This window comes from Anguilla rostrata, chromosome 7 (genome assembly GCF_018555375.3).
Source record: "Anguilla rostrata isolate EN2019 chromosome 7, ASM1855537v3, whole genome shotgun sequence".
Taxonomy (NCBI): domain Eukaryota; kingdom Metazoa; phylum Chordata; class Actinopteri; order Anguilliformes; family Anguillidae; genus Anguilla; species Anguilla rostrata.
The window spans coordinates 6,310,969-6,326,992 of NC_057939.1; positions in this window are offsets into that span (position 1 = coordinate 6,310,969).

Below are 16,024 nucleotides of genomic sequence, written 5' to 3' on the forward strand. Positions count from 1 at the left end.
GAGTTGCTCCATTCCTGTGCAGATTGGATATGTCTGAAGTCGTTGTCTTCATCATTACCTAGAAATTCCGTGGTTCAACAGAATTTAACCTTTCCTAGCAGTTATAAATCGGTAAGTCGTGAATTGTGCAAAATGATGGAACGCGCAATGACAGCTGAATACGTTTAAAAAGACCCACTTAATTTTTTACAAGACCCTGTTAAAGTCAATAAATTTATCTTCTTTTGAAAAGAGCTGTGTGTGTGTGTGTCTGTGTTCGTGTGTGTGTGTACAAATACAGTATAATGAAATAGAACACATTACTCTTGAATAGATTCATTGAAATAACTAGTTCATTTGGGAAGTTTGAGTGTAGACAATGTACGTGAAAACGTATTAAAAAAAGAAAATACATGTAAGAAATAAAAATGGGATAGTTTAAGGATATTTGTAACCTAATACATGCATCACCAACCATTTTAGCTTAGGACTTCATTTATATCAACATGTATTTATATCAGTATGTAATCCCTTTAACCCGGGGGTCTGGAACCGTGGCATGGAGACCTACCGGATGTGTTGGTCAGCAGGACATAAGTCATCGACTGAAGCTGTTTATTACACAGTTAGCTCGCCTCAGTTCATTTCTTGGGTCTAAACTAGTCACTGATTGTACGGTGAAGACACTGAACAGCAGACCCCGCCAAATTCTGAGACCAGGGTTGCAAACCCCTGCTTCAACCAGTTCCTGACCAATTTATCCCGGGACACCGTGTCACTAAAGATGACTGAATGTTTCACCGATGTCTATGAAAGGAGGTGGAAGATTTATTTAGTATATGTCAGGATAGGTATGATTTAGAGAAGCATGTGGGCAATGCAGTGGAGAAGGTGGTTTAGCCAGTAATGGGAAGACTTGTAGCAGAAAGCAAGAGAATGCTGGTGTCACCATGGTTACTGGTGTAAATCTGTTGGGATGGGATTTTTATGGTGCCTATGTGCATGCATGCCTGTACGAGATCCAGGAGAGAATTTGTGTTGTGTGACATTTTGTAACCAATAGTCATAAGAATTAGATCAGTGTTGATCATCACTGACCTTCAATTGTGATTATCGTTGCTTAATTCATCTTCTAATACATTTTAAACAATAATGCGACTACAGTCTTGGTTTTGAGCTTAATATTTGTTAGCCAACATCATTGCAGATTGGGTCAGGGAAAGTATCTTGAAAGACCTTAAGCAGACCAGGTTATGTACAGTAATAAAATGAAATCACAGTAAGAAATCTGTCATCAAAGCTTTTACACATTGCTGGTCTTACGGGCTGCTGCTGGAGCACTTAGGCACAGCCCAGTCTTCCTCTCCTATTATTGTCCTTAAATTCTGGCTGTCGAAAAATTGTCAGTTGCTCAATACATCATTGTACCACGGAACCCTATAGAGAATAGTGATGTTTTCTCCCCCTATGTGATCTTGAAAAATATTTTATTTTGTCCTTTATTTATGCAATTCAGCTAATCCAGGAAGTATTTTCTGGATGCTGTGTGATGATAAATTAGTTATATCATCAATTAGGAATTACTTATAATCAGGAAATGCTACAAATATTTTTACTTGTGATGTGATATAGACATTTCACAGTGTTAGTTTACACTTAGCTAGTTAGTTTATGTAGCTCTTTAAAAAAAAAAAATATGATTTAGACATTTTTATCTATATGAGAATGAAATGGGCCTTACAGTTCACTTAAAAAACTGCATAATCAGGGTCCACAGTTATATTATTTAATAATAACGATTATTTGTTTATTATTATGCATTATTTTGGTGGGTTGGGAGCAATGGAAAATCCGATGCCACATTTCATATGCTGGCTCCAGCTGTATCTGCAGTTAATCACCAGAGATGAACATGTGTACATACAACGTATAGCACGTCAATAGCAGGCAGCCCTCCACGCGATGAAGCAATACAAATCAACATCGCTCGCATATTCTGTGGACCAGACGAGGCCTGTCCTTCTGTGGTCCTAAACGGGGGGGCAGATCTCCTGCTTGCACCCAGAACACTGTACTGTTAAGGGCTTGCTTGCATCAACTATTTTACGATGCCAATGTTTTAGGGACAACGGTTCCTTATTTTGTAATGTGGGGTGGCAAAACAAGCTTGGAGGTCCTCACCTTCATCGCGTTTTGGATATCCAGAGATAACGCACATCACGGTAAAGTCGGCACGCTTGTCACGGCAAGAATCCAGCGAACAAAACCCCACAGTTATTTTTAGTCCCAGAAACGTGCTGACTCAGAGAAACCCTTGATAGAATGTCCATTGTTTACTGAGGAATTCTCTGGAGGCATTATCATTGTTGTCCGTTTCACCATTACAGACATAAAAGCAAGCCACTATACTTCCACAAGCATGTACTGTGGTATAAAGTATATAGAATGTCACACCTCTAATAACCCATAATATCATTTGGTTACCAAGTGTCCTTTTGGAGTCTCCGGATAGCCTTTTTGGAAACCTGCCTTGACATAGCCCAGAGAAAAATAATGCAGAATGCTCATTCTTTGGTGGTACTGTCATCAAATTTGAACCAGGATTTGTCCAGCGTTGTGGCTGTGTCTGCATTGCGTTTCTAAGCCCACCAGGCACAGCCTCACGCACCTGTATTCACTCAAATAATATCTTTTAGTTGAGAAAATAACTTACAGTTCCACTTTGTTTGAGCTTCTGTTAATTTGTTTCAGTAATATTGAGAGTAATTCTGACTCTTGGAAAACATACTCCCAGGGGTCTCCTTTCAGACGAGACCAAGATTTAGCCTGTAATCGAAAGGGTTCAAGAATAGAAAAAAAATTATTTTGGGTATCCCATTTTCAGGCTTGTGTTAAAAAAGGGCGCGATACATAAGGGGTTAAATATCTCTGTGATCCTAGACATTTTTTCAATAAGGATCTTGCCGAGTTGTGCATGGCTCAGTTGAAGGCTATGTGTTATAGTAAATAATTTCCCTCTCGCACAATGAGTACACTGTTCCTTTCAAATACTGTTTCACAGTTGTGTGCAGTCGTAAATGAACTATACTCAGATTATGAAAGGAGGATATGAAACAGAATCTTTCACTCTTTCACTCCAACCTTTGTTTTGCCCTTGAACTAATTAGTCACATTGTGGAACGCTTAATTAATATGTGATTATCCAAATGCGATGGAGAGACAGTGGGCTAAGCCCATGTCCCATTAGATGTGTCAATCCAAGCTTGCCATTATTTGATCCTACTGAGTGTTATGCATTTCAAATAGCACCCATCTTTAAAACGGGAAAACCTCTTTAGTACAGGCAACAGATATTACCAGGGGTATATATTTATTTAATAATTTAATTAAGCTTACAAATCACCAGCCAAACACCGGTAAAACATCAAAATTAGAATATAGCAGCAATAACTTGAGGTATTTATTTGTTTATGTGTAGTATATCAGATTGTATCATGAACATATATGCTGTAAATGCTTGTATTTGGAGTCATATATACTTGTATTCAGAGTCATTTCAGTAAGCCATTAATGAAAGAGTGCAAAAAAACAACAGTCAGACCTTTTGGCAGACCACCAATTCCCATTGGGTGAGCTGACTTTGAAATCAATCATTTTCTAAAGAAAGACATTTTATTAACATATTGAGCTGCTTTATATGGTGAACCAGGTCACAGTTTTGTGAGATCGGTAAAAATAAAATGATCTTTTGCAGACTGGCCTTTCAAAACCTTTGATTTTAAAACCAATAATTTTACTGTAGATTTACCATTTTACTGTTATACTGTGGATCTGGAGTATTTCATCATTTGAAGAGGAGTAAGTGTTGCCCATTTAATTACATGGGCAAACTCTCCAGATACCCGAAGTGAATAGCTATAAAATGTATATTTAATCATGCTCTATGAATCTGTAAACTGTGGTTATATTTTAGAGCTGTATGACTTTGTGGGTATGAAAGAAATGGCCCAGAAAAATTACTCTGTGAAAATGATATAAATCATTCATAGCAACTGTTCTGCAAATTTAACCCTGGTGATCATTCAGATTCAATGTAGCTTGTCGTTTCTGCAAAAAAAAAAAAAGGCATATCAGCAATACAACACATGCATTAAAAATGTGCTGTCATTGTCAGGGCTCGGGTGTAAAATGTAGAGTATTGGGTGATCTGCCTCTTTGCCTCTCTCACTGAAGGACGTGTGCACTGTCCTCTTTGCGCGCTTCCGAGTTTAACGTTAAGGAACGACGCGGGCGCGGGTGTGCGGGGTGGAACTGCAAAGTCTTACAGTAAGAGAGCAGGAACCGGGCTTTCCAAAAAAAAAAAAAAAAAGTCAGCCAATATCAACACGACCAACCTGTTCTGCTCAGGGAAAAAAAGCCCCACAATCCGTAACAGATAAATTAACACGCTGTCCAGGGAGCACTTGTGAACTGTGCCAAACCACTTTCTCTCCTGCTTAAGAATGTAAAAAAAAAATTTGAAGGGGGGGGGGGTGTAAATGAGTTTGTATTCAAACAGTTTTCCCTGCTCACAGAAAGGCTCATAGTGTCTGTGTGGCTCCTTTTTACACTCAGTCCAGTACACTGAGATGAAGCTGCCTGTCCAAAGCTGACCATCTGCTGTACAGCACTACCCAGAGAGGCACATAACGTTCTCGCAAAAAATATCGACGCGTTGCTGCGGGAGCGATGCGGTGGGTCGTTTGAGCGTTGCGGAAACGTTCGGGGAACGGCGTGCAGTTCGTTAGCTCGCGGCGAACAGCGCCCCTGTTTTGAGGCGCGGATGGAGTTGCTGAGGAGGGCCAGCAGCCAGCTTCCAGGACAGCTGCATTATATTGGTTGAAGCCCCCATCTGTGCTCGTCGTTCTCCGATGCCAAAAACACACCACCTCCTTAAACCACGGGATGGAGCGGCGTGTCGTCTGGTTGTGTACAGTATGCGTTGCGTAGATCGTGCGAGAGGATTTGCACTTTTGTGCGTTTTTGTATGTTTGAATATGTGTGTATGTGTGTGAATATGCACTATATGTGTGTTGCATGCAAATACATTTGTGCGGATAAGTATTTGCATATATTTTGGCATATGGATATGTCAGTGTTTTTATACGTGTGCGAGCATGTGTGTGTTTGTGTGTGTGTGTGGGCATGTGCGTGTGTGTGTGTGCGTGTATGCATACATCTACATGAATTAAATATGTGCATTCATACATTTGTATGTGTGTGGAAACTGTATATGTATGCTCAGAGTAACATGTCAGTCACACTGAGCTTCAGGTAGTGTCTTTGGAGGGGGTTGAGGGGGGGGGGGGGTGGTTACTGGTTGTGTCACTCAATAAATTGTTGGCTATTTGGCTAGGTGGTACCCTGGTGCGCTCAATCTTTGACATGTTTACTTGGTTAGCCCGCAGAAGCTGGCATAATGACCACTCCACAGCCTCTCCACAGGTTACAGCAGGTGGCCGACGGTCACGCCGACTCCATTTTGGGGTGATTTAGCGTCTGAACTGCGGGGCGAACTGTGCTGGTCTCTCTGTATGTCATCCATTTTGCGAGTGGCTCTGTCTCGAGTCTCGACGGGGGTTTCATTCGATCCACCGAGCGGGGTGATTTTTTTTATTCCCGCGCTATAAAAGACAAAACCGGTCGCCTTTCAAGCCCATTTACTGAGCGGCACACGTTAATTTACTGTGCCACCGCGCCAAAGACTATCATGCATATGTGAGCGATGTGGTTATGCCTCCGTGTACCAAGAGGAAAAAAATGGGCATACATTTATGAATATATACACCCGTAAAAAAAAGGCTGAGAGAAATACAAACACAGACTGCGCTAGTGCTGCACCGGTGACAATCTGTACGAAAGCCTGCTGGAGTCACTCAAGCATAAGAGCTTATTACAGGCATTTCCTGCAAGACACGGCCTTCCCCTGTTCAAATCCCCGATTCACATCTCCAGGTGAAATTTTTTTTTGGGGGGGGGGGGTGGGGTGGGGGTTTATTCTCTACCCCTCTAACTGAATGTGTGCTGTGGACTGTGATGTTAGAAGAAGCAATGGCTGACATGTTTTAGCGCTGAGCTAATTCAGTTTTGTGTAGCTGGATGTACACAGGTAAAAAGCCAAACCTAGATGAGGTTGGAAGATGATCTGTCATCTATGATAAAACTTTGATGAAAGACATTTGGATGCTCTATTGATGCACAATTTATTTTGTCGGTAACACTTCACTTGAACCCTTCAACGGATTATATAAACTGTCATCGCTTTTATCAGCAAATATTATGACAATAATATCTGTCATAACATTTACCGATAAAAGGCTGACAGTGTTATGTTATTTGACATGAACTGGCATTGTCTGTTATGCCATCTTATGACAGCTGTTATGTCGTGTGAATGGCGGTGTTATGTCACCTTAATGTCAACGGGTTCAAGTAAAGTTTTACCATTCGGTCTTTAGTTCAACCACCTTGGTTCTAATGCACGTCACTGTCTTTATTCACATTTATGCTAACGCAAGTGTCATATTTCCCTGGATGAAGGACATGGCATTTATCTTCTAGCCCAAAAAAAAAAAAAAAAAATCTGACAGAAAATTTCGGTTCTCAACGGCAGATTACATGCTTGCAGGACGATCAAGGTCACATTTATCCTCAAACTCTTTTCAAAGCTTAAACTTCTCCAGCACTTACTGCAGAGGCACTGTAATGGTGCATTGTAAATGGAAACGCCTACTCCCGTATGTCTGACCTCCCTACCCACAATCAAGTACCACAGTTTTTCTTCTTTGAAAAAAAAAAAAAAACACCCACAATGCTGTGCAGTGTATAACATTCCCAAAATGAGGTCATATCCCAGTGGCATATGGCTGGATTTATCTCCATGCGAAGGCGCCGCCTCCTTCCTGCCTGCCGCGGCACTGGCGGTAATGAGTTATTGACAACCTGTGGAGCTCGTAATAAAGAGCTCAGGCCCTAAACCAGGCTGCGTTGTGGCAGGTGGCATGAGGAGGGGACGGGGTAGAGACAACCTGAGGAAGGCACATATGTCCCAGGATTACAGGGCCATTTGTTTGGTTAGTTTTTTTTTTTGGACCATTTATTTATTTATTTATTTATTTATTGGTCATGTGGGCAGGTTGGGAATCCCTGGTTCTAATAAGCTGACTTGCTATCAGACAGGGAAAGTGCTTCAGTCTTTTCTGAGATTTGGAGGGGGGGGGGCGGTGTGGTGGCGTGGGGCGGCAGTGTAGCACAGTGGGTAAGGAACTGGGCTTGTAACCGAAAGGTCACAGGTTCGATTCCTGGGTGGGACACTGCCGTTGTACCCCTGAGCAAGGTACTTAACCTGAATTGCTTCAGTACATATCCAGCTGTGTAAATGGATGCAAAATGTAAAAATGCTATAGTTGCTAAAAGTTGTGTAAGTCGCTCTGGATAACAGCGACTGCTAAACGCCTGTAATGTAATATATTGCCTTTTACTGCCAGAATGAGACTCCTGCCTTTGTGATGCGTTAGAACACTTTCTCCATGGAGGCATTAACACCATTCAGTTAATATCACTGCTAATTATGTTTATAAAAGCAAGAAATATTTAGCGAGGGTTTCACTAAAAAAAAAAAAAAAAAAAACTTTACTCATATTTTATTCATTTTATAAAGTGCTCAGTCATTTCTAGGAATTTTTTTTTTTTTACTTTAACAAACAAAGCAAAAAAAAAGCAACCTGTGGTTGCTTTTCAGTCTCAAACCTAATTATGTGCCAACAAACTCGCAGCCACAGCCTGGCTGTTTGATCTGCTCCCTCGCCATTCAGAATTATACGCAGATTATGCACAAATACCTGCAGGTGCTTAAACTTTACAGTCAGAAAATTGTACTGAAATTATTTTTCGTCCCGGTGGCCACATCTGCTTTTGGCAGATGTTTTCAGTGGAAACTGAGGTCTGTTTATGCACTGAAAATAAACGCACATATGCAGACACCCACTCGAGTGCAGGCACATGCGTATGCAAACACAAAGATAAACACAGACACGCACACACACACAGACACACACAAATACACACACACGCGCACATACACATGCACATACACACGCGCACACATGCACACACACACACACGGTACACATGATTTATTGTCACAGATATTCTGAATGACAGTTGCATTAAGGGTCTGAATGATTTTTTTTCCTCCTCTCTATTTCATTCTTTCTTTATCACTCCATCGTTCTCATCCAGTCTTTCTCTTTCTCCCCCTCACAGTCTCCTGTCTTAGCGCACAGGCAAATGATTTTGAATCCAACATCTCCTTCTGCCTACTTTGCTTTCCGGACTCGAGGAGTGCAAACACTGTAAACTTGGGAGTTAATATTCATCCTTTTATTGCACACCGCTCAGCAGATGCTGTCTCCGCAGTTGTAGGCTCACACACCATCTGTGCATTGGAGCTCGGAAGAAAAAAAATATCATAACTTTGGAATGAATGGCTTCTGCTGTTGGAGGCGGTCAGTGTTCTAGAACTTTGCGTGTGGTCGTAACCTAGCAACCGAGCAGGGCTTGGCATCACGTGGTCTCATTCATGACAAGATAATGAATTAAGTCTCAGATGCAGGTTAAGACAGCACTTCCCAGTCTGTAGTTCACAGACCTGTAGGGTGTATGGCTGGAGCAGTGTATAAAAATATATAATTTCACAGACTTCTATGTTTATTTTACGAATATGATTGACGAGGCAAATATGTTTAGAAGTACAGCTCAGTCTGTAAATTTGCTTTGCTATATTTCACTTTTTTCCCCCAACATTTTCATAGCTGCAAATTACTTTTAGAATGAATTTCCTGATTGGTTATAACGTGGTGGAATTAGCACTAATAATAATGGTTCTGTGGTTGAATAGCAGTGTAACTCGAGTTCAAGGTCAGGATTTTGCCAAATCTCTTCCCTGACTCAACTGAAAGGGAAATCAAGTCATTAATTTAATCAGGTCCAATACTTTAAAGCCAAGAATATTCTGCAGCTGCAGCAGCTTTTGTTTGCCGTGATGAGCAGCAAATGTCCTGAAATGCTTCAGCACGAGGCATCTGCTAGCCTTTGGCAGGAAAGGCCCTTCGGTTGCACGAAAATCTGAAGATGGTTTCCCATCGATTTTAACTTCACCCCAAGCTCACGTGTAGCTACGGTGATTTTCATGAAAAGGGCTTACTGGCCATTGTTGCTCGACTTGGGCTTGGTGGAGGAACAAGACATACGCACTGGTAGCACCCTTACTGTGATGGATAGAATTAATGACATGATAATAAAATAATGGTTGCCATCCTGTGGATTGTCCAGACCTGTCCAAATATGCAGGGGAATAACAAAGGTGATCAAAACAGAGGAACACCAGTGATAAGTCACTTGACAGGGTTTTGGGCCAGCACCTCTTTTTTTTTTTTTTTGGTTGAAATTTGAATGAAACTACATTCTCTGCACTTTGGTATGTCAGAGTCCTACCATCAGATTGTTTTATAAAGGGCTCTACCCTTACACACGACTCTGACCCACCCTACCAGAGGCAGCATCCACAAGTGAGTGTCCGGACATATAAAAGAATACATCAATAAGTGGAATTCAAACTTCCATTGCCACACACAAAGTAAAACAGCATAATTTCGTCAAAAAAACAATTTCCCCAAACATAATATTGTGTCAGCTAAATCAAAACAAACAATTTGCATTAAAGTTGCAAGATGGCCTAACTCCAAGGCTGAAATGCTGTTTATATATTTGTTTCTTTTTCCTTAGCTAGTAGTTTGTTGTTTTGTGAGATGCCAACTGGCAGTTGGTCTTTTTTATATTTCCAGAGAGACCAAGGCTGAGGGCAGGGTTTTGGCTTTCTTTCTGGCATCGCCACATCATTGTTTCTGCTTTCCTTGGCAGGCAAAATAACATCACAGCTTGGGAGCACTGCAACCCTCTTGTCTACTGCCCTACCGGAATCTACCGGAATCCGCCTTTCACCCCGTGAAATGTGCACTGCAAATCTCAGCAAAGATGCTTTTGATGTAAAAAGCCAAGTTACTCATACAAACATAAAGCATATGATCTATCGTTATGTAAAAAAACAAAAAAACAAAACAATTTCCTTAAAATGTTTCTAAATGAATGACACAAAAATGATGCCAGGTTACAGCCAAGTCTAGCCTTTATGTTTCAGCCTTGTGTTTCACAGAAAACAAAAAGCTATATTCAAAAGTAATGCTACCTATGAAGGATAAGAAGCTTTATTGTTTGGCTGTGTGAAGTTGTATCTGAATCACATGAGGTCAGAGGTTAAGGAAGTTGATTTCTGTAAGGAGCATGACTGTGAGGTTGTAATTATTTCTGTGTGAAACCCTGAAAACACCAAACTCTCTGTGCTGCCCAGGTATGCCTTGTCAACCTATTACTTAGCGAACGGTGTGCCTTCTGTCCCGGCGAGGTCTGGAAAGATGTCAATGCACAAAAAAACTATGAAAATAAGTCGATTTTGCAGTCTGCAAAACTCACAAGTCCCTAGTCACTGAGTTAGCTTTCTGCAATATGGTTAGAAGTCTGGAAGGTTTCCTCATTTACTCCCAGTGATCTTGATCTTTTTCAAAGTGCAAATTTCTTGTGCACACCTACATGTGCACCCCCACCCCAACCGCTTCGGGGCGCATCAAAGCAATCAGCATTTAGGACCTTAACCTTCTCCCTCTCTCCCTCGCAACTCAACACCGGTGGGCCATTTGCAGAACGCTTCATATTTCCAAGTGAGCGTTTATATTTCATTTCCATAATCGCTCAGGTAGGGATGTTTCATACCCCCTATGCAAATCGCCGTGGAAATAAAAAGAGGGCAGTGCACAGCGTGGGTTTGCCAGGTTCCCAGAGGCACTGATGTGGCCCACTCGAGGTAACTAATTTCATTCTGACGAGCAGTACAACTTAGGAGGTTTTAAGACTTACATTACATTACAGGCATTTAGCAGACACTCATATCCAGAGCAACTTGCACAACTGTTTTTTACACAGCATTTACACTGCATCCATGTATACAGCTGGATATATACTGAAGCAATGCAGGTTAAGTACCTTGCTCAAGGGTACAACGGCATTGTCCTACCCAGGATTCGAACCTATGACCTTTTGTTTACAAGCCCAGTTCCTTACCCACTATCAGATGTCAGATGTGCAGAGGTAGGAAGTTGTTAGCGTTCGTGCTTGTTTTTTTAATTTTAAAATTTTTTTTTTGCTAGTGTCCCTCAACTTCACAACCAGCCCTCACACGCTCAGTCTGAATGTGTGTTTCTCCGGCTCTCTGTCCTGGGAAGTCCTTCTGTAGGCATCAGCCGCGGGTCCATCTGTCATCTCCCCCGGTTCAGGTCAGACGTTTGAAGTACAAGGTTAACGACGTAGCCACGGGTCACGGAGGAGTTTAATCTCGTCCCTCGGGGAGGCGGGTGACTGATGTACGTCAGGTGACGGAGGTAACTCAGACCTGCCATTCGCCGTCAGGGGCTTTACCCACGATTGGCTGGGATCCGGCGCCAGAGCAGGTGCGATGCGGCCAATCAGGGCCGTCGCCCGAACCGAATGCGATGCCCCCTGGGTTTTGGGAGGCGGGCTCTCGTTGGAGACCGAACCGTTTCGGCTCGTTGACCCGACTTTGTGGGACACGAGCACCTCTTACTGAAGCCCTCCGCTTACGTCTCCTTCGTTTGTGTGGCTGTAAAGTGGACGGTTGAGATGTGAGCTGTAATGTGTGAGAGGGGCACAGGCAGGCAGGGGCCTGGCTCTCTGACACACACTACGTCGTCCCTTCTGAGGGCTCTTATCAGGGCCGACTGTGATTGGCAGATGGGCTGCCCGGAAAAGTCAGCGGAAAGGGACAGATTTTTCCATTTCACGGTCGTCACTCGGAGTCAGGCCGTGACAGTGACAGGCCGCGATAAACTGTCGGGGGGGCCCGAGACCCCAACCGAGGCGGTGGCGGGGGCCTTCGCCCTGCTGACCTTGACCAGGTCACGTGACCGGGTCACGTGATTACATTACCCGCAACCCAGAAGGGGGGGGGAAGTAGGAAAAGAAGTCGGAAAATTCTGTAAAAACCACGGAAAAAAAAAAAATCCAACGTCCTCACCTCACGGATGGCACTCCTCAATAATCCTGTCGCGGCAGTTTGGAATTTAAAAACCAGACGCCGCGCGTCTGTCACCACCCCGCCGCGGCTAAGCGCGGGAATATGCTAATGGGGCTGAGAATCCCTCAGTCTGCTCGCGGCTCTCTGACAGCCTCAGAGAGAGAGAGAGAGAGAGAGAGAGAGAGAGAGAGAGAGAGAGAGAGAGACAGAGAGAGAGAGAGAGAGAGAGAGAGGGGGAGAGAGAGAGAGAGAGAGAGAGAAAGAGGGGGAGAGAGGGAGAGAGAGAGAGAGAGAGAGAGAGATGTCTGCGAGTTCCTCGTGGCCGCGGCGACAAATTGAGGGCAGAGGGGGGGAGCAGCGGTGCAGGATTTCTGCCACTTCTCCTTCTGAAAGGAGCTCTTGCCAGATTAATTGCCCCCGAATGCCTTCCCCGCCCGCACCTTCCCCGCCCGCACCTTCCCCGCCCGCACCTTCCCCTGCCTCCAGCCCCAGGGCCTCTTTTTATCGGCACATCCTTTAATCTCCCCAAAGTGCATTTTGGGAGATTTGTCTCCCCCGTCTCGCAGGTTTCAGGGGTGTAAGTCTCTCTCTCCCACTCCTGGCTGCTCTTCTCCGTGTTTATCTCTCACTTCCCTGTTGCTCTCCTTCTCGGTGTGTATGTGAGGTGTGTACATCGGTCTGTGCGTGTGTGTGTGTGTTTGTGTGTGTGTGTGTGTGTAGGTGTGTGTTTGTGTGTGTGTGTATGTGGGTATTGTGTGGGTGTGTGTGTTTGTGTGTGTGTGTGTAGGTGTGTGTGTGTGTGTGTGTGTGTGTGTATGTGTGGGTGTGTGCGTGTGTGTGTGTACATGGATGTGTGGGTGTGTGTGTGTGTGGATGTGCTTGCGTGTGTTTCTGTGTACGTGTGTGTGTGTGTGTGGGTATTGAGCATGTGTGTGTTTGTGTATGTGTGCGTGTGTGTGTGTGTGTGTGTTCACTTCTGAATAAATGATGTCATACTTCTAGCTCAGTGAACAGGTAATTATTGCTTCATTAAATAAAGCCATTTGATTGACTGTCGTATCAGCATGAACAGTTTTTTAATGGGATAATATCCTTCCTTTCAAAGTAAAAAAAAAGAAGAAATCTATTCATAATTTCGCTGGCCTTGCATACAGTAATTGCACGGAGCACCTTTTGAAAGCGAAGCACACTGTATTTCACATAATTTGACAAGCTGGCATCTGGGAAGTGAAAAGGACGGCGCGTTTCTCCCCACAGTTTGTCACTCAGAACGAGATAAGAATAAAAAGCCTGCGAGCCGAGCCATTTATGCCACACTCTAGGAAAAAAAAAAAAAAAAAAATGAGATGAAAGTCTAATCTCCGCTAATTGATCAATGTGCCTCGCTCTAACACAAAGTACAGGAGCTCGGGTCTGTCTGTGGAGCACAGTTCGCCAGAGAACACTGGAATAAACCTTAAAGCCTGTGAAGCCATGGTGGTTTAAAGTGGCTACACACAGGTGCCACACACAGTGCAACACCTGTGACATATAAATATCAAATTATCTTCAATTTGAACTCGAACGTGGATGTTACCACGTCATGGAAATCACAGCCATTTTCCTCTAAATAAGGCTGCATTTGAACATTTCTTGCACTCTTCATGCCAAAAGTTGGTCATCAATTAAATATTTTTCTTAGAACTGTTTTCGTAGAACACGGCCCACTTTGGGGATTCACGTGCATCCCACACACGTACAGTACTACCACACAACTGGCAGGCGATTGAAGTTGCTTTAAGTATAATCAAATGCCGATGGTTTCATGTGTTTGTGATGTATGTGAAGTATGTGCACGTCATTACCCTATGGCAAAAAGACTTGCAAGACTTTGTCGAGTAACAGGAGGTGAAAGCTTAACAATGATGGACTCAACCCCAGCATATCAACAAGTAGTTTAGAGGATGGCCATAAGGCTGTACAATGCCATCAATGCCATTAATCTCAATGAGGGTTTGTTCAAGCTCTACGTTCAAGCATATAGCATTGCAAGAGCCCTAGCACCATGTCAGAAGGGAATGGACCAGATATTATAGAGAATTGACGGTATGGTCTTTTAGATGACTGTAACTAACTGCAGTTTGCGAAACAGAAGAATACATGAGACACTTGGAATTAGTGTTAAAGAGGGCACATTGGTGATGAAGAGGACATTCATCTCATGGAAGTTCAAACCGAGTTACTTATTAAAGCAGTGCATTTCCCAACGCCACAGAGCTCTTTACTAGTGCCGCAGAACGAACTGTTATGGCACATTAATTCCCACTTTACCCACATTCATGCGACTAGCGATAGTTTCATTGCAGGAGAGCATGAATTGGAATTGTCAGAGAAAGGCACAATAGGCTTTGATGAAGAACAAAGAAGCCCTGATCTCCTCGAAAGTCTCACGAATGTAACCATGTTCAGCTGATCTTCCAGTTCTTCTCTTTTCGAAGTGGGAGCTGAACAGACGATGGTACAGAAAGGCCAACAGATTTTGTTTGCAACAGATAACAAGGAAACGGGCATCGGCTGAAGTCCTTACTTTTTTCTCACTTTACAAATATGTAGCAGTTTGCTCATTTTAAAATAACATTTCCTGAAGAGAAAAAAATAATTATTTCACGCGTTCTTGGTGGACATTTTAATTTATTTCCGCATTTTCTAATAAACTATGTTGAGTCAGCTCCGTAATAAGTGTCAGGGAACATAAACATTGTGCTGGCATTTCTCCCCTGTGCCTGATTTAGAGGTAATTTAATGATTCAGTGAGATAAATGGCACAATTAATTGAGTGCATGTTTGACATCATGAAATAAAGGCTTTATGGACCTTTTCTGATGGTAGAGGACTGAAATATATGCAAGATAACATCCCAGTCATTTCTCCGGGCCCAAGTGATGCATGGGAAATGAGCATTATGGATGCGTCATATTCGTACGATATGAAATACTGCCATGCGATTGGTTGCCAGATCAGCCAGACTCAGTTTCAATGGCCTTCTACAAAGATCATGAGAACAAAGCCATTTACGTCTACCAATCCTGTTGTCTCTTACCTATTATGGCAATGTTCTTTTTTCTTTAATAAACATAAACTGCATTCTTATATCTAAATTAAATACCTTGCCAAGTTGTTGATACGCTTATAATTATTTCCATCTGTTGGTTCCATCACAGCAGTCTTTTTTACTAATTACAATTGGGGTAAGTTAATGGATATCTGCCACCTGCTACATATTTTAAGGAACAAGATCAGCCAGCTTGTCAGAGAACCGTGGCTAGCTTCACTGACGGTCGAGAAGCAACAGAGGACCGCTCACACTCATATGACAGGTCCTCAGATTACATACAGTACTACGAAAAAAGGGAACTCGGAGTGGCTCGACACGTCACGTGAAACCAGTAAACGACAGGTGCGGTTCACAAGGATGCGAAGGCTGTTGCAGAAGGAACTGGGGCAAGGTCCTGAGAACCGCCCCCAAAAATGGTACAGATGGTACAGTCACATTCTCTGCGCCCCTTGACAACACAGGTTGTCATGGTACTGTAGCTCCTACCAATTCAGAAGGACATTCCCACTGGGCCCGTACATTGATTAGTGACAACCTACTACAAAGGTATCCAAGGTATATCAGTTGAAACTGTACTGCCATTTTGCTTTTAGTGTATAAACGGCTAACAGATGGACTACAATACTGTTCAAGTCACCCTGAATGATGGCATTTGCAAAGAAAAATAGCTAACAATAGTAGAGATCTGTTTACTATTGACAGCTGACACTGCGTGTCCTAACTTCGTTCTCTGTTACATCTAATCTGTAGACGACTTAGTCAAGTTT